At 38.4% G+C, this 20,306-nt stretch overlaps 1 long non-coding RNA gene across 5 annotated transcripts in view; it reads left to right on the top strand.

The window, feature by feature from the left end:
- Positions 1-230: 230 nt before the first annotated feature.
- Positions 231-20,306, top strand: part of LOC307011364 — a 99,401-nt gene continuing 79,325 nt past the window's right edge. For 4 of the 5 annotated variants that reach the window (XR_013800407.1, XR_013800408.1, XR_013800409.1 and 1 more), the window contains exons 1-2: positions 231-531; positions 743-912. This is a non-coding gene — a long non-coding RNA (uncharacterized lncRNA). Of the gene's footprint in view, positions 532-742; positions 913-10,176; positions 10,259-20,306 lie in introns of all 5 variants that reach the window. The other variant, XR_013800410.1, reaches the window with a different exon arrangement.

Raw genomic sequence — 20,306 nt, 5'->3', positions numbered from 1 at the left:
AAACACTTTTGTGGAAACTGATATCTTTTTTCCCTTCAGGATTTGGAATGACATGAGGGTGAGTAAATGACGACTAAATATTATTATCACTTTTATAAGAATTTTAATTTTTGGGTTGATTATCTCTTTAAATTGTGTTGTAGCCTAATCAATTAGATGGATCTTCAAGATTTGTACATTTTATTAGGATATAAGGATTATTCGTAATTATGAATATTTATACACCAATGTCCATCAACATAAATATTCCGGTAGCTAAACATAAATCCCAATGTCCAGACCAAAATATCTAAATTCAAGGTTTTGAGGTGCAGGCCACTGTGAGTGCAGACGGTCTGAGTTTTCTTTGTGGCCTAGGTGTGTAATTGAATCGGGCAGTCCTCTGGACAGCTTTGTTCCTCTCCTGTCCCTAGCGGTCCTGGCAGCCACACAGGAAGACGCGTGTCAAACACCGAGACAAGGGAGCTCTCTCTGCACAGCCCACACAGGAACAGGGAAACAGAGAGAGAGAAGAAAGGTGGAATTAATGCTGTAAGAATAAACACAGAAAAGAAACACAGGAGAGGCGGTTAGTTAAATAACAGAAGGGGGGGAAAGCTGCTCTGGGGGAACATTGAAGACATACCCGAATTTTTTAAAGTAAAGTCGCAGCATTGAAAAAAGGTTACAAAACCCCTGTGCAAAGAATCCTCTGCCATATTGTGGTTGTATAACTCATTATTGACATTTATACACAAAATAGATGGAGGCCTTCAGAGAGGTGACATTTCACTGGGCACGACAGCCAAGAATACCAACAAACTGACGGCGCGAGATGACAGAAGCACCTGAATTTGCCCTTTCCTGGATGCTCAGGCAGAGGCTGAACCAGGGCCACAGCTGACCACACCATCCCCACCAATATTAATAACAGTAGGTTTCATGTTATTATGACCTTATGCGCCAGAGAAACAAGGGCAGCCATCTTTATAATATTGTCTTTGAACGTCCGTTTTGCGGTCGCTCTGTGCATTTCAATGGGATCGCTGTCCAGGAGTAACTAGCTTTTAAAGTGGATTTACCACTTTTGTAAAGTTAACGAAAGTTATCATGAGGATTGTAATGTTTGAAGCAGATGTCTTAACAAATGTCAGTAGACCGGGAAGATTTTAAAACGAGCCGTTCATTCATAAATACGTAAGATCGCTGTGAAAATACAGACCGGAAGTCAAAAGACAGACAATGAGCGCAGCTGAAAAGGGGCGGGGCTGCATAAGGCTTGAATCTGATTGGTTGAGGAACGTTCTAAGGTGTGGAATTATTTTCAGGGTAAATGGTTACCAGGCAGGTCTTGACTGCATTACAATTTCATATCACTTAGCCAAATGATTTAAGTTACTTCAAAGGTCCTTTACAGACTACAACAGCTAAATAACCAAACCCCACAATGACACTTACCAAGCAAATTAATATATTAAACAATAGGATAAAAATGACAAATTGTTTCCGTGTTTTTTTGCAACAAAAATAAGTTTTATTATTTACGGAAAGTGTTGTTGTCAATGCTTTTTATTTGATTTGATGATTTTATTGGTAAAGTAACAACACATTTCACACTAGCGATGTAATAATGGCGATGTTCTTGGAGGAGATAAACTTACAGTTTCGTAAGATCGCTGTGAAAATACAGACCGGAAGTCAAAAGACAGACAATGAGCGAAGCTGAAAAGAAATGATTAGAAATTATGTCTAAGAAATGTCTCAACATCATCTCAACAATGTTTTAAGGTCTGGTAATTGTAGTATAAATGGAATAATTGACTCTGAGCATTATTATATTATATTATTTAAAATTAATAAATATTGGGGAATTTATTTGCTTCCCCCTACCTAAGGAGCTCAATATACAGACTTTGTGATCTGAGTGTAGGGCTGCAGTGTTAGAGCTGCTCTCTAAATGGGCTGAGGTGGCTCTCTATCCCAGCAGGGTCCCCGAAAGAAAGTTGTAGTTGATCCCGGCGTCTGTCAGGGCTGGAGGTTGTTGTGTTCTTTCCATGGGATCAATCTTCCTGTCTGACCCTAAAGGACACACTGAGAACTCTTAAGGACATGGAAAGAGTGAGAGAGACAGCATAATCCCTGCTTGTTCGGTGTCAGCCAGACAGCTGAGGACAGTCCTCTGTATGTGTGTGTGTGTAAGAACGAAGTGGATGATAAGAGTCTGTGTATACGAGTATGTGTGTGTGAGTGTTACCAATGCACTGGTAAATAGTTTCTCAGGTACAATAGGCATGCTCTCACTGAAGTGGTCAGCCATAAGATGGATAAACTCATGTCATTTAGCTCAGCGGTGCTAAGAGCCCTCCAGCTCTTATGGCTGGTTCCTTATTCTGCACTCAGAGCAAGCCAAACATCTCTGCGTCTTGTCCACTCTCCTCCACACGGCTCCATTCACAAACTAAACTCTCTGCTAGGCCTCATCTGCCCTCAATTTACTCCTAACGTGACCTTTGACCTGTCAGTACAGCATTCCTTTCTTTATTACACAAAACACCATATTGTTTTCCAATGAAAGGGGGAATAAATAGTCTAGAATATTTGCCAGTCTACTCGAGTGGAACCAAGCCTTGTTATTGTAAATCAAAGGCGGGGGGAAAAGTTGCTGGATTTGCAAATGTGTGTGTTGTGTTTAGGGGATTGCATTTTCGCTAGTATGTCAGCCATAGCAGTGATTTAAAGCGGTAGTTATGGATTTTTATTGTGTGTTTGTGTCTCAGCATACGTATGCCTTTATGCATGTGTATATTAAAAGGTAGGGGGCACTATATACTTCTCTACCTAATTTAAGACTCCCAGAGCACCTTTCAACTTAGGCACAGCACAGCTTTCTCTTTTTTTTCAGATTCCTTCTGTCTTCCTCTGCTTCCTCTGGCTGATGGAGGTGAGGAGAGCGCTGGGATGGGGAGCTAGGTGTGTGTGTGTGTTAGGGGTGTATCGTGTTCTCCCCGCTCTCTCCCACAACAGATTTATGGGGGCTTGGGCCTTCTCTAAATATTTGGCTTTCCCTCTGTACTGGGAGAGATTGATGGCCTTTGATGTGGGGGGGTTAAGGGAAAGCTGGCAGACCAGTTCAAGAACATGGCTCATTGTGTTTGTATGTGTGTGTGTGTGTGTGTGTGTTTGCAGACTCATTTAAACACTGTACACTCTCAACTTCGATTCAAAGTTAGTTATGAATTCTATAAGACTGAAGAGACAATTATGTCATTAATTACTGTCATGTCGTTCCAACCTGCATGACTTTCTTTCTTTTGTGGAACACAAAAGAGTTTTTTTATTTTTTTGTATCATTTTTATTTTATTTTATTTGTCCATGCAGTAAAAGTCAGTGGGTTCTAATGTTGTTTGAACCCCCAATCTTCTTCAAAACATCGTATTAATAATATTTTTATAATAACATAGACTGATTAATCACTCGCAATAGGACCAATTAGGATAAATTCAGATTGACTCCAGTTTTATGCAGTTGAAAGCAAAGCTTTTAGGTATAGAAGTAGCCTATGTTCATTCAAACTGAAATCTGTGGTTATTTTAAATAAATCTAATATTTTTTCTCTAAATTATTATTATTTTAAATAATGAATTATCTTTTATCAATTGGATGTTTTGTGGAAAGGGGTATTTTCATGCTTTGTCAGTTGCTGTGGACACAGTGCCTTGTTTTCGGTCAAATGACTGTCAAAGAATTTTGATTCATGTTATTGGTGTTGACTGCAACATTTTCTAGGCAAAGATATTGTAGATTCTGGTCTTTATTTGTTTACAGATGTGGGTCAGTTTGCCGTGTTATATTGAGTCTGAGTAGCACATGATAAAAGCCACGGGGGCTACAGTCTGAGGAAATGCACTCCAGAATTACAACTCACTATTGTTTTGTAATGCTGTCTGTGAAAAATCAGGGGCAAAGCATTTCCAGTGGCAATAAATATTGCATAATTCAGGGTTTGGATTTAAGGCTTTGTTCTGTGTTTTTCTCTTTTGATCTGTAGCTTCTTGCCTCGGAGATGACAAAGAATGTCATGACACACGCGAAATAAGGAAAAACATCTCTTGTTTTCATGTTCAATTTCTCTCCCACACACTCAATTTGTCTCACTCAAACATGTTGAAGCAGTGAACTGTGTAAGTAACTGTATTGTCCAAGCAAATAATTACAGTGGTTATTTAAACATAAACATGAATCCAGCAACTCTGATGATAATGTAAACTAACTCTCTTTTTCTCTCTGTTTAACTGTGGGGTGTAAGGGAGTTATTGTGAAGGCTTTACCCTTTGGCTATTGTGAGTGGAAACACGCTGTCGCATTACTACGCTTTTCTCTGTCTCTCAGCTTGTGGCACGGAGGGAGTGTGTCCTCAAATATAAGGATCATTCAAATGACAGCAAAACGTCATATAAAACTATACTCGTTTTTAATGGTTTCAATGCTATGTTCTTAGTTTATGCTGCATATTAAATGTAATAGTTAAATGGTTTGCGCTAATGATATTTATTTTGAATGTTACTTTAACATGTTTATTTGCACTTGTTAATTTATTTTACGGTGCACAATTTTTCATTGTACACAGCCAGACATTTTGGCAATACCAATGTGCAGTTTTTGTCATACCAATAAAACACATTAGAGAGTGTGTGTGTGTGTGTGTGTGTGTGTGTGTGTGTGTGTGAGAGCAGTATTAAAACAACAGCAGCAAACAGAGAAGGGAACTTGTAGCAGTTTGGACTCCTGTTCTCCTGCTGGAATGCACAGCAGTGGCATTTACACGTTCATGGCGATTTATGGATGCTGGCTTCCTCTATCATTCTCTCTCTACAATGTCTAAGCCAGTGGAGACAAGGGATTGCAATAGTAACCACCCCCCACCCCCGCCCTTCCACACCTGTTGTGTCAATATGGCATTGAAAGCGAGTGAGAGAGAGACAGGACGTTTGTTTGCGTGACAGTGACAGTGACAATCTGTTAATGTATGTGGGTCTTAATGTGCATTATGGCAGCTGTAGTGATGGTCCTCCTGTTATTTAATATGAAAAAAAAGAGAGAGACCATAAAGATTTACCTCCCTTCCCTGCCTCCCTTCTGCCCCACAATTGCCTCGGTGAGTAATGGAACCAATTTATTACACAATAATTTAGCCATAAAGTGATATCAAACCATCCAAATTGGTATTATAATTCAATGTGGCTATGACAGTGTATTCCCTACAGCTCAATGAAAGTCTGCTGGAATCTCAGTGCTTGGCAGTTCAATCAGGAGTATGAGAAGAAGAGAGAGACTCAGATGTAGATGAGACTTACTGTAAGCTCGTCTGAGGTACATGAGGCTAGAGTGGAATGGAGCGAGGGATTGTATTCTTTCACTCGGCTGTGATATAAGAGGGTAGAGGATGAGAGAAAAGAAGAGGGAATTATTTATGGTCTGACACTGAGGGGTTGGATAAAGCCAGTGTTATAGGGACTATTATTTATAAACTATTAAAGTATTTATTAATAGTATTTGTAATTTTGGTAACACTTTAGTTTAGGGTAGAATTTCCAATATTAACTATAGTTGCTTTTTATAGCATGCATATTACTAGGATATTGGCTGTTTATTAGTACTTATAAAGCACATATTAATGCCTTATTCTGCATGACCATATTCTACATCCCTTAATCCTACCCAATGCCTAAACTTAATAACTACTTTACTAACTATTAATAAGCCGAAATTAGGAGTTTATTGAAGAAAATGTCATAGTTAATAATTAGTTATTAGTGAGAATTGGACCCACGATAATTTAAGTTCTTTAACTTAAAACATTTTTTCATCTAATATTTATATTATTTTATTTCATCTTTAGATTAGATTTTTAATAGTTTTAGTTTTAAACTAAACAGTTTAACAGTTTTATGAACGTAGAAAATAAATAACGTTGATGTAAATCAGAGTTTCCCCAAATGAGGATTCACGAACATTGAGAATCTCATTCGATTATGATTGATCATGCTAAATTAAATCATATATTTCTAAAATGTATTATGTAATAGTGTTATGTAATTATTTATGACAAAACTAAATAAAAACATGCAAAGTAAAAAAATCCATTATATTATAAAAGCATTTACCTTATTTATTTAGCAAACGGTGTTATCCAAAGCGTCTGCTAAAATAATGAATGTAATATCAACCTATTGGACTTTTACTTTGTATGATGAATATTGAGTTGTGTATCTAAAACAACTTACAAAGAATATTAGTGATTCATCTAAAGGATGCAGAACTCCTGCACTACAAAGTTAATAAATTATTCAGAGAAGGCTTATAACAAGTTTGGGAAACTCTGATCTAAATGAAAGCTGTTCTGTTTCCTCTCAGTGCCTATTCCTGGTGGCAAACTGTTTCAGGACACCTATGTAAATCCGTGACCTCTAGACCATTAGTGGAAACAGAATTAGCCCGTTTCTACACTTGTTTACATGTCTAAAATTAAAACCCACAATTAAACAAAATAATGTGTTGTTTTTGATGTTCTTTTTGCGTTGCGGTTATGTTTGACTGGGGTTAATGAGCAGGAGACGGGGCACTCATCACTGTAAACCCCCTCCCTGAACCCAGCGTGTTCTCACCCACCCCGAACACAGATCTAATTGGGGGCAATCACTCAGATAAAAAGGCTCAGGAACAGCACGGCTAGGCTCTGCACACACACTCTCTCGATCACTCTCCCTCTCTCTTTCTCTCCCTTCTCCTCTTGTCTGTTAGCCCTCCCATTAAAATGCCATGTCCTTCTTTCATTTCTCCACTGAGTGATCCAAACAGCTGGCTTTTGTGTGGGAGAAGGAGAAGAGGCAGAGAGAAAGAGGAAGAGATGGAGAGAGAGAGAGGGCAGCCCTGTTGTTGACTGGTGCCATTGTCTCGGACCCCTATGAATTCCCCTCCTTGAAAGTGCAGACCCCACAGGTTTTCAATAGATGTTCTCTGTCTCTTTTTCTTTATAGTTTTTTCTTTTTTTTTCAATCTCTTCCATCAACTTTACAGGTGAAGCGTGTAATTTTTTTTAATGGTAAAATACTTTTAGTTTAATCTGCTAGTAAGCAAGTCATTGCACGTTAGTGCTTTCCAAACATGCTATGTTTAAGTGTCCCGACATGTCCTTCAGTGTGACTTTGGTGTGTAACTATCACTAATAAGCTGTTCAGGAGGGAACTGACTGTTTTTTTTGTTTTGTTTTTTGAACAATTGATATGCGGCTGGGTCGGTTGAAGTGTTTGGAAACTTGCTTGGAAATCAATCCCTATTTTTGCAATCCTTTTTAGTGCTGCTTGTGGCACAGAAATGACACCTTTAAAGGCGCAGTAAGTGATTTCTGAGAAACACTGTTGATATCTGAAATCAACCCAAACAAACACAAACCCTCCCTTCCCTTCATTGCTCCGCCCCCAAAATGCACAAACATGCAATGCAAGAGCGGATGTCTCCTTATCATATCTGAAGCAACGCAAAATAATGCTTCATGAAAAATAAAGCCAAGATGACGAACGAACGACAAGGAAGAACAAAAAATTAACATGCATCTGTATATCCAAGCAAGAGTCGCCAATAGCACACCAGCTCCAGACAAACAATGACACTCAAACCTGTCCTGTTAGTTTAGCTAACATTACAACAACAGCATATCTTGATTTTGTGAAACAATGCAAAACCAATGTTACTCACGTATGGAGCAGACCTGACCTCTGCGTCAGTTTTAGGCCTTCCCACTTTGGTCTCTCTAACTGGAAAGTTTTTTCTAATATTAACAAGGGTCCTAAAGCTCCTGTCTGATCATAACGCTTCTTTTACCAGTGATATTCCTTTGACCTTTTCTCTTTTGTAATCTCTCTCAGCCATCTCTCTTTCTTTAGTCTTTCTTCATCTTCCTTAGCTCACTCTCTCCTGGATGAGTGGACACGCCCTCTGCTGCTGATTGGCCAAGAGTGTTGTGGTGCTCTGTCCGATCCACTTTCAACAGCGTTTCTCAGAAATCACTTACTGCACCTTTAACGATGCAATATCTAAATGTAGCACCACCAGTAGCCCCATACCATATTTCAATGTGTTGATTTAAAACTTAGCTGTGTCATTTTGAGGCGGGGCTACCTGTTTGCACTTGCAATGGTAGACAGAGTTTTTTATGTCGCTAGAAGTACACGTCATATTTTTACCACAGCAATTTAAAAAAAATAAGAACACGGATATGGAGCTGGTGCGTGTTGTTCCAGTGGAAGTAGACTGCAGTGAAGAGGACTGCTCGTGATTGCCACATGGGCTTTAGAACAGAGAGAGACTGTTGATTTGGAAATGGTGCAAAATGAAATATGCACAATGATTGCAAAGCTCTTTAACTGAAGAGCCAGAGCCACCCGCACTCTGAGGCTGCCCCCCGCTCTTTCTCTCTGCATCTCTCAGAGGGTGATAGTGTTTGGAGTCAGCGTTGAGTTACAGATGGCGCTGTTGGATGAAGAGGATGGTTGGAGGCTAATAGGGTGGAGCAGACTGACTATTGAGAGAGCCAACCCCACTTAGCTCCTTCAATCCTCTTTTTCCCTCTCTCTCCCTCTCTTGCCACTCTCAGGCTTGGGTAAAATATTTCTCGCTGTAGTTTTAAAAAGTTGTTAAATTGAGCATTTGATAAATGCCAGATTCCATTCTGAAAACTCTTTAGCCAGTGTTAGAGGCCTTTTCAAAATTAAACAAATAAAATAAAAATATGTTTTTATTATTATTAAATGTTGTTCTTTCTTTTTCCTATAGTATTTTATTTTAATAATTATAATAATAGTTATAGTTATTACTTAAAATTGATTGATTGAATATATTTTTATTAATAGTTTTGAATATGCTATTATTTTTATCATTTGTTTCCATTTTAATTTGTTTCCTTATAGTAGTTTTATGTTATGTTTTTTATTTTATATAGCTTTTTATAAAAATATATTTTATAAAAATTTTATTTCAGTTTTAGTAAATTTAGTTAGTTGCCAATTGTTTTCATTTTAGTTTGTTTAACTTGAGTAATTTTGTTATGTTCGTTTTTTAAAATGTATATAGCTTTTTTTTATTAATATAATATATTTTATAACATTTTTATTCAGCTTTTGCTCAGATTGACTCAGATTAAACTCAGATTGTTTTGTTTTCCTGTCTTCTTAGTGTGCATAGACAACTGTTAGTTAGCCAACTATTGAGAAACCTGAAAGCACTCATGTTTTGTACAGTATACGCACAGACAGAAACAATCCAAATACTGGAAAGAAAATGCGGAAAACCACTAAACATTGCAGAGACTTGGGTATTTTGCGTGAGATTTTTCATTGCTCAGCCACCGTTCAATAAAAACAGCTGATCAAATATTGCAGGGAGGTTATGAATCCAAGTCAAAGTGTTCTGTATTATCACATTACATTAAACATGAGAGCTGTACCCACAGCACTCAGTTTGAGTATGTGTGTGTGCGTTAGTGAGCGCAGCGGCGCTCCAGTGTCCTCTACAGAGCAATCATGTTACACCTCTCCAGTATCAATTAAAACCAACAGTCCACTCGGTACTCATCTTCTGCTTCTGTTTATCCATAACTCTCTCTCTCTCTCTCTCTTTCTATCTCTCCCACAGCCAGTGAAAACATTAACATAAGTAAGCTCTCTCCACGACAGCCCTCTCTGTAGCCATGTGTGGCTGCAGAGACACAGGGGAAAACATCCTAGTCCAGGAGAGCAGCTAATGAGGGAGCGTCGGCGAGCCAGGGGCTGATGGGTAAAGCCACACGGCACTGCCGATGGGAGAGGACTAGTGTAATTGTTCAGGCCCTTGTCTCTGTTGATACAGGCTCTTCAGAAAGCATGTGATTTAGCTAAAAGCCATCTCTAGGCCAAGTAATTAGAGACACCATTTAGGACTGGCATTAGCCAGATCCACAGTTATTGACTCGCACAAAGGACACACATGCGCGCACACACTTTACTACCAATGTAACACCACACGGTGGGTGTTATTCAAGCTATTTGTGGTGAGATTAGTCACCCGGTGTGACAGAGAGAGTAAGTGAGTGGACAAGTGTGTGAATGTGTGTTTGTGCTCACGGGTATGTGTTTCTTAATATGTTTTCTCTTTCTGAGCAGGGTGTGCATTGATGTGTTTCAATACCGAGATCACTGTCCTCAGACAGGAGCAGTACACTTGACGGGCTGAAGTATTTCGTGTGTGAGTAAGGGCTGTTTGTCTGTGTGTTTCGCTGGGTTCACTCTCTAACAGTGGCGGGTCAGTGTGGCAATTAAACCCATCCAAAGTGTGACTCAACAGCCAAGAGGACACGCACACACACAGATTTACACAAACACATAGAAGTCATGTCTTTCCAATCACTCAGAATTACTTTTCTTTTAATATTATTTAATGTGTGTGTGTGTATACATGCATTCATAAACAGTACCTATCATAAGTTTTGGAAATATTACAATTTACAGTTTTTGAAAGAACTTTTGAAGAAATTCAGGTCAGGGAACTGGAATTGCCATGGAATTTTGTTAGCACTTCGCAGTGAGTGACCAATTTTTGTGTTGATTTTGATGTTTGTTTTGGTCCTGATGGAAGATTCAACCACAGACCATTATAAGATTTCTAGCAGAGGCTGTCAAGTTTAGATTTTTTATCTGTTGGTATTTGATAAGTATCCATGACGCCATGTATTTGAACAAGATGTCCAGGACCTCCAGCAGAAAAATAGGCCCACAACATTAAGAATCAGCAGTATAAAAGCTTTTTTTAGTTTCATAGACCATAGAACCTGGTTATGTTTGAAGTCCCAGTCGTGTCTGATAACTAAATATACTGGGCTTTGTTTTTGAATGAGAATAGAAGATTTTTTTCTTAAAACCCTCTCAAATAACTTGTGGAGATGTAGGTGTCCTTAGATATTTTGGTAAGAGGTTTCTTTAGTTAAAATTAGTTAAAGGGTTAGTTCACCCAAAAATTATTTGTTGTACTTCACACACATGACCAGCGTCGGCCAATAGTGAGCCTACCTGCTGATGTACAACCCAGAAGCGTTGCGCTGTTACACTACGTGAACTCACTCTGAGGCCCACAGAGAAGAAAATTAACAGTTGAATAAAGTCGTTATTTCTTCTTCTTCTTTTTCCGCACAAAAAGTATTCTCGTCGCTTGATAAACTTAAGGTTGAGCCACTGTAGTCACTTGGACTATTTTAATGATGTCTTTAATAACTTTTCTGGGCCAGCAAGTTTCAATCCCATAGAAGCCTATGGAGGAGTGATCCAGCTCTCAGATTGAATCAAAAATATCTTAATTTGTGTTCCGAAGATGAACAAAAGTCTTACGGGGTTAGAACAACATGAGGGTAATTACTGACAGAATTCAAATTTTTGGGTGAACTAACCCTTTATTTACTTCAGTTAACATGAACTAATAATAAACAATACTTATACAGCATTTATTAATCTTGTTTAATGTTAATCTCAACATTTATTAATACGTTATTGAAATCACTTTTTTTATTTGTTAGCATTAGTTAATGTTTTATAAACTAACATAAACAAACAATGAACAGATGTATTTTTATTAACTAACATTAACAAAGTTTAATAAATACTGTAACAAATTATTGCTCATTGATAGTTCGTGTTAGTTAATACATTAACTAGTGTTAACAAATAAGACCTTATTATAAAGTGTTACGAAAATTTTCGAGGCTTCCTGACCCCAAGACTACTCTACTTTCTGCAATTTTCCTGCTGTGATCCTTGGAGAGTCTTTGGCTACTTGAACTATCCTCCTCGCTGTGCATTAAGAAAATATTGACACGCGACCTCTTCCATGCAGGTTCACATTATGATTCGCAACACAGATTCGTAACATTTCCTGTTGATTGGAACTACTTAATTATTGCCCTGATGGTTCTTTATATATGGTTTTGCTCATTGTGATGGATATTTATACTCATGGCTGGATATTTTCATATCACCCTGGTGTGCTAAAAAACTGTAAATATGAAGGGGAATAAACTTCAAATATATTTTACTTATAAGAATTTCTAGGGGTGCCAGTAATTGTGGCCAAAGTGTATTAGAGAAAAACATTTATTTCATAATGTGATTTTTCCCCACATTCATTCGTTTTACTTCAATGAAAGATATTTTAAGTGATTTTTTTGAATGAAAGGTCACAGCCTTCTTAAATTATATTTACCAACGGTGCCAATAATTCTGATGACTATGCACAAATATAATATATTTATATATATATATATACATTCTAAGAAAAGTAAGTGAGCATTTCATAACGACAAAGGTAATGTAAATGTAAAAATAATTAAATTTTGTGAGTAGAGGTGTATGGACTGGCTAAAAGTTGCAAGCCAGATTTGAACTCTCACATATGCGCCACAACTCAATATGTCAGTCAAGCATTCTAACCTCTAGGCCACGTTTCCGACAGAACAAGCTAGCCTTAATGTGTTTGTCATTCCCAGAAGTGCATCTGAACGTGTACCTGTGACACAAAACAGGAAAGCCTGACAGCTACCATGAGGGAAAAGTCAAAACCTAGCGCTTAGCGGGTCTTTAACGGTTAATAAAATCAACCTCCAAGAATAGCGTTCCCTGGGTGGGCTCTGCCGAGATGAAAAAGCGAAATGTGATCGAATTTACTGGAATAGAGTGATAGGCTGAAGGAGGAACAAACAGAAAGAAACGGAGAGAGGAGCGTCTGTGGAGAGGTGAAGTTAAAAAGATCAGGGAGCCCCTCGTGGCACCTCGCTCCCTTTCTGCCGTTCTCTTTATGGGTTACCCGATTCCCTGACAGTTTGTTTTAAATTTGACCATGCAGATGTTTCTCTGGGTGACTGACTTTTATAGTTTAGAAAAGATTATATCAGTTTCCCGCAGATTGTGTTACTGTATTTAAAAAAGAACCGACCGTAGAGGGAGAAAACGATCGAGAGGGAGGAAGGAGAGAGAGGCCAAGGGGCCTGGGGGAGCAGGGGTGCGGGACTGGAAGGAGAACGCTGTAGGTCTTTAAATCCTGGGGTCTCAGTGGCACAAAGAGAGAGAGAGAGAGAGAGACTGTGCTGGAAGTGGAGCGAAGTTCAGGGGAGCCAGGTTTGGCTTATAGCATTAGACACAGATTCTTTCTAATTTCAAAGGACAACATAAGCGTCAAATTTGAGGATATTAGTTTTTGATAGGCAGCTGGGGCAAAGAACTTGGTGGGGGAAAAACACACTGTTCCCATTACTGACTTCAACTTCCACTCTAGCCTGCCAGAGAACAACACACACACACACACACATAAAGACAGCGATCTCTTTTTGCACTCGCTCTCTTTCATAACAGTATCTTTAGATCTCAAAATTTGTTTCTTAGACTTTCTATCTCCTAATCTCTGTCCTCTTAATTCATTATTTCTATCTATATCTGTCTTTAATGCGAGACTGTGTTTGTGTGTGTAATCTTTACATGGTGTGCATACTGTTGCACTTAAGTCGCCCTGATAGTGGAACGATTACACAGTTCATAGGAACGGGCCTCTGAAATTTCATAAACATTTTGAGCGTTCACATTCTATTTCCTAAATAACGTCTGATGTCATTTGGCAGGGGCATTAAGGGCTCTAAAGGACACAGGATTAAGGAAGTGGGTCGAGTGGGCTAAACAACGTATGATAGGTGCACGGTAATGGAGAATTGAAAGCGGTTGTTAGGGAAAATGAAGGAAAACTTCACTGCTGTTCATGTCGGAAAGCATTTACCGCTGCTCCTCTGTCAGGTTGAATTTAAAAGGTCATCCGTCCTCGGCCTGGAACTTAATCAAACCCCATCAACACCAAATCGTACTTTTCCTTACGAAAACATGTCGAAAAACCGACGGAACACAACTGACAAGATTAAGAAATCGATAGCACTAACTTCAGGGATGAAGCAAGAGTATCAGTATGCATATGTAGACGTCTAAATCAGACTTGTGCAAAAAAAAAATTACTATTTGGGATCTGGGACTGATGTTGAACTTTTCACATTGGTTTGTGAAGTTCAGAATTTATCAGAGATCAGTGTTCTGCCATGCTCCGTACAGTCAGACTAAACCGTCTGGGAATGACTCAGGATTTTTCCCAGACCATTGAGGGTGACTAACCCATCCTGTACTGTATGACCACTAACAGCCTGATCCTGCTTCACACTGATGAAGATGTTTGCGCCACAATGAAAGCTGTGTAATCTGGCCTCGTGTCTGTCAGTCAGCTCAAATAAACTCCACGAAACTGAGCCACACCTTCCTGCTGTAACGGTCAAGGACAACACACGCTGTCTTTGTCAGGCTTTTAGCCTTTCAGTTTGGGGTGACTTTGTAAACATTATTCTAAGATATCTCTCCCACTGAATTTTCGGAACAAATTGAGTTTCACTCTGTTGCAGATTTGGTGCAGATACATGAAAATTGAGTTAGAGAAAATTAGATTACGTTCAGTTACATCATACTTTAAGTTAATGTTTTAAAGAGCTTAGTTACAGACTGTTTCTTTTCCCTGTCTTGCTGAGAAATATAACAACTGCTAAGAGCTTCACTGAGAGGCTGCATATCTGACCTGATTCTAACACTATGGATCTGCACAACCCACTGCTATTACTTCTGGAACCACTTTCCCACTGTGAGGATTATACCTAGAAGTAGAACTGGACTGAATTAGACTATGAATGGAGATTCTCCATTTAGATTTCAGTTGGAAAACGAATTAGTGTTGTAAACTCTCACAACAGGGTTGGGCAAAATTCTGAATCAAAGAACTGGCTCTCTTTAATTAATAACTTAGAATTTGAAGTTGAAGATGAATTCTGTGATATGAAGTTGTCCGCCACCCTGCACAGAAATAATTCACATTCCTTACCAATTTAAACTGGAATTCAGCATTCTTTTTTCCTACCCCAATTCAAATTAGTTAAATCGTCATTGAAATGCATTCTCAGTTCAATTCTGACTGGCTCAACCCTGCCTCACAATGGCTTATGCTGCATTCTCATTGAAGTTAATAGACCAAATTAATTTGTAATTTCAGTTTCCCTCAACCAAAATAATTTTGCCTAAATAACAATGTCTTGTACTTTAATGTTTGTGTCCCCTGGCCTGAAATTGGAGGGGGTTTGTTGGTTTGAAGCGAGGCAGTTGTTGACTTGATTTTCTTGAATCAAGATGAAAGACCAATCTTTCATTTCTATTGCATTTGATCAGTGAGTTCCAGTGACTCCTTTGCGTTCAGGTTCATCACGGTCAACCTCTGATCCACTTATGACAACATGATAGAGGTGACAGCAGAAGTGCCTGAGAGCCCCTGACTCCGGCCCTTCTCTCTCTTTCTCTCAGTGTCATCAATGACTTTGATTATTATGGGCTCAGTGATAGAATGGAAGTGCTGTCATTTGCCTGTAATAGCAGCACAATCAGGCTCTAACACTCAAGTCTGTATTGCTGCGGAGGGGCCAAACATTTACTAGCACATTTCTGCTTTACATCTGTTTACACTAAGTGACGTCCCTGATGCCGCGTGCACTGCTCGCTTCCTTTCTATCCCTCTTATGATTGGCTTTTTAACTGTACATTACATCGTATAGAGAAAATATATGTACTTATGGTTTCAATTGTGAAGCTCTTGGGTTGATAAGCTCTTATGTAGATGTTCCTTTAATCTGCCTCTTCATTATGGCAATGTTAAGAAGGGAGAGGGGGAGTTGATGGAGGAGAGAAAAAAGGAAAACCGAGTAAGTAGAGAAATGTAGAGGAGGGAGAACTGAGAGAGCGCTAGTTGCATCTCCCTCAAGTGTTTCTGCCTCACCTTTAATCTATGGAAATGTGCGTATCAGATGAGAAGTAATTGTAAAGTGGAGTTTGACCATTAAAATGTCTGGAGAGCATGCTTGATCAGCCGTCCAATGATAGAGCCGAGATAATCGCAGTCACCTCGCAGGACACTGATGATGAGGACGGAATTAATTTGTGGCAGAGGAAAACAAATTAAGGCACTCGCCGCAGAGCTCTCCATTAGACAATAGCATATATAAATATTTGATCTTGCGCGATACGGGTTTGCAAAGGTTTAGCACATGCTCATCCAGATGAGAGCTCACACTTCAAACGCTCGGCTCTCCTTAACCTGCAGCCACCTCTCTTCCTTCCATTGCTCTCTCTTTCTTTCCTTCTCATCCCAATCCCTCTCTTTCTCTCTCTCTCTCTCTCTCTATTCTCTACTCAACTTTTTTCCTGTTTTTTTTCTACAGAATGATTCTCCATTCCTAAAAGTACAGCAGCAGCATCAACACTGTTTAATGTGAATGGCTGAGGAAAAGCATTAACCCCTCATAAAGAATATAGTGTGAAGCGTGCTTAATAAGATTCAGCTGGCACTATTCTAAATGTCACAATGCTTTATGAATATTGCAATAAATTTTAATGGACTCTATAATTGGAAGGTAGAGTTACAGCCGGACTGACTCCTAAATGTTAGTTTCTGGAAGGATTGTATTCACACTATTGGATTAAATGAAATTGCATTAATTTTTCACAGCTTCACAATGCCATTTTTCGTCTTATGTTATCTATCTATATATCTATCTATCTATCTATCTATCTATCTATCTATCTATCTATCTATCTATCTATCTATCTATCTATCTATCTATCTATCTTTTAATGTTTCCATTTACATAATTTTAGTGCTTTTTAGCCATACCATAAAAGCTAATATAGGGTACAAAGTTTAAAAATATCTTGTGACCCGTCAAGATATAAGTGAGAATATAACAGAAGATGAATGACAGAGTATCTGCTTAAAGGCCCAAACATAGACAAGGTTTAAACTTCTCACAAGTGGATTATGAGAGTATACATAACTCAGGAATTATAAATTGAATCTCAACATTCCCATTTAATGTATAAAATGCAACCAAGAGATAGGAGCTTTATATCATTGCTTCATTGTGTCCCAAAGTTCAACTTTTTGGGGAAAAGGTTGTAGACTTTTGTTGTAGACTTTTAGACAAATGTCCCCAAATGTCATAAACTTTGTAGCCTATTCAATATTTTCCCTGTAACTTGCACTTTAACTATGGTAAGAAAATGTTGATCTTCTGTTTATTACAAAGTCGCTCGTCATTGGAAAAACACAGAAAGCCCCAATTTTAAACAATGGTTAGTCTTGTTGTTTGGCTTTGGAAAAACTCACATATATTGTTATGGGAAGTTTTTCAAAGTATATGGAATCCCTTTGATATTTTTAAGGAAACTGAACCAAATAGTATATTTTCTGTGTAACCTGGCTTAGCTTGCATCACGTCATGATATTAATTTACCATTGTTTTGACATCTATACACGGGTTTCTGTGCAACGTCATCACGTAGATGCGCGCGCATCTAAGAGGCAGAAAGCAACAGTCTTCACGGCTATATCTAGCAGAAGCAGAGATGACGCGGAGCTGTTGTGCTGTAAACTAACCTAAATGCATAGGGTATGTCATGTTTTTATGATTCGCAAACTTAGTTGGACAATTTCATACTAGTCAACTAACTAACTTTTTACATAATGTTATATTAATATGCAAATGAAACACAAGCAAACAGATTCAACTCTGAAATTGCAGTTTATTATTGAGTCAACAAGAATTTAGAAACAATGTGAAATCTACGTTAATTACAATGTTCTTTTACAGAACTCAGCATAACATATAGCGACCTTGCCTCTTGGATGCGCGCGCATCCGGTATTGTTTGTATACAAGAAACCTGTGTATAGGCCTAGACATTGTTGATTTTTTCCCCGCCTCCCTTTAAATTTAATTGTATTATTATGATTATGAATATTATTAGCTATTATTTAGGCCTATGCTTTAATGTTAAAATCATTGAAGACAGTGTTGAAAAAAAAAAAACTTGTGTCCTATACTTCCGTGGAAGAATGTCAATCATGCAGGTTTCCAACGGCCCTTTAACAACGCTTGATGAATCATGACGGATGAATCTCGTCTAAATCGTTTCTAATTTGGTGTTATTCTTTTAAGGAAATTGTAATGTTTGACGTATGTAAATTGGCGTATAGGCTGTATTGCTCAGTTTAGTATAGCCACAGTAGCGTAACCAAAGAGCGTCGGTGTTGATGTTCATGATTTGATTAGCTAACAACAGGCGTCCGTAATTATCTCAGCTTGCTTTAATGACTGTGTGTCGTTGCGCATGCAGCAGAGAGTTCCTCACGCGCTGCTCCTCCCTCTCCCGCTCGGACTTAATGAGCCTAGTGCTCTAATGAGCGGGATTTAATGGATTTATTGCCGTTTAGGGCTCCGGGGTACGAGGCTGGCTGATGTCAAATGGCTTTAATTGGCATGTGGAGTTCGCCCAAAAGTCCATTCTATTGTCATAGTCGCTCACCTGACGCAAATGTGCAGTCAAGTATAACTGATGCCTCTTTTCTAAAGGCATGTTGTCTGGATAGAACCCAAGAATATTTATATTTATCAGTATTGTGTATTTTTTATTTTATTTTAAGTAAATATTACAATATGTAGGCTAAATAAGAATATAACAAACCCACATTAATTCATTCATTGTCACAGAAACTATTAAAAATCAACTAACATTAACTTCCAATCAAATGAACACGAGTTGACATTTGGGTTTATATCTGGATCTTCAGTTAATTCAGCTCCTTCTCTGTTCAATCTATCTCACATGCTGTCTGTATTCCTCATCAGTTGAAAGTCATTTGGGTACTTTCAGTGTTTGCTCTGGCCAGCTGTCAGAGGATCTGCGTCCTCCAGCTTCGTGATCAATACTAATTTAGTGTTAATAGATGTCAATTGATCAGATATCCCCAGGGTGTGTGGCATGACCACACGCAGAGGTTGACATCTACAGCCTGTAAAGGAGGTGGTAATCCAGGGAATCAGAAGCCACACAATTTGCTGCTGAGATGCAACACTGTCTTCACAAGACTAATGCTCAACGTCAAAGGAAAACAACGTGGCACATCTATAATGATAGATGATTTGATTAACAAGATTCTAATTATTGTTTATATTTTTGATTTTTTTTTTGTTATTAGTTATAATGTCTCATCTCAGAAGGCAATATTCAAAATTGATCTGAGGAGAAGTTTCTGAATTTGTATTGAATTTGAATTTAGGTCGCAAACAAGATCCAAAATTGCAATTTGAATTTAAATGTAAATTCTAAAATGTAAGTAAATAGATTTAAAATGAACTGAAGTTCAAAAAATCATGTCATTGTATTTTATTACAATTACTACATGTAAGTCAGTCAAAACTTGTTTAAAAGCTCTTATAATATTTTAAAAGCCTTGAAAATGTAAGGTTTATAGACGGACAGACAGACCAGGGTGCATCAAGAACAATATATTTTCCAGAATGGATTATCTTCTGTATTTACTTATTTTTAAACATTTTTTATTTTATCAGTTAAATACACCCCACTCCCGGTCAAAATTTGAATTCACCTTCCCGTGTATTGTGTGGCAATTCAATTCAAGTTCACACTCATGAATTGAAAGGGAGTCAATTGTTCACCTCTGATTTTTGCTTAGCCCTGGTGCCAGAAACAAGTGAGATCTTTCATTCCTTTGTTTTTTCAGATAAAGCCCCACCTGCACGTACTGCAGCTCCAGCAGTCTGTTGAACGTCTCTTTACCCTGTCACTTCTCTGGTCCTAATAAAAGGTCCCTGTGATGCTAAGCTCGCCCTAGAGACAATTTGTATTGGCTGATGCGTAACATTCAACAAGCCCTTCTCTTCAAGGAAGGAATTTACCATTTATAAACATAATCACATAAAACAACTTTTGCAAAATAGGAAACAGAACATTTATAGTTGAGCCTAAAACATGTTTAATCCTCTGTTTGTCCCACCCCTGTGGATCTGGCTCACAGAGGATCTGGAGAAGAAAGGAAGAGGAACTTCGAAAGTCTCCTTGTTTATTCCTGTCCTCTACCCATATTTACTTCTGAACTGTCACTCATCTTTTTTTTCCCCTCCCTTGTTCGCTCTGCCCTGCGGCTTTTCTCTCACACACAGGCTGTGTGACGGCGCTGTTGCAAGCGGAGAAATCTGGGGGACCATCTGAAACCAATTAGGGTGGTGCAACAGCCACCCAAAGACTCGGTGACGGATGGGGCTCTTGTATTTATAGCCGGGGTAATTGGCAACACACACACACACATACATAGATTGTGGTGCATGA

The sequence above is a fragment of the Phoxinus phoxinus genome (genome assembly GCF_949152265.1).
Source record: "Phoxinus phoxinus genome assembly, chromosome: 15".
Taxonomy (NCBI): Eukaryota; Metazoa; Chordata; class Actinopteri; order Cypriniformes; family Leuciscidae; genus Phoxinus; species Phoxinus phoxinus.
The sequence above is the reverse complement of the archived record's forward strand: the minus strand, read 5'-3'. Positions and strand labels throughout refer to the sequence as shown.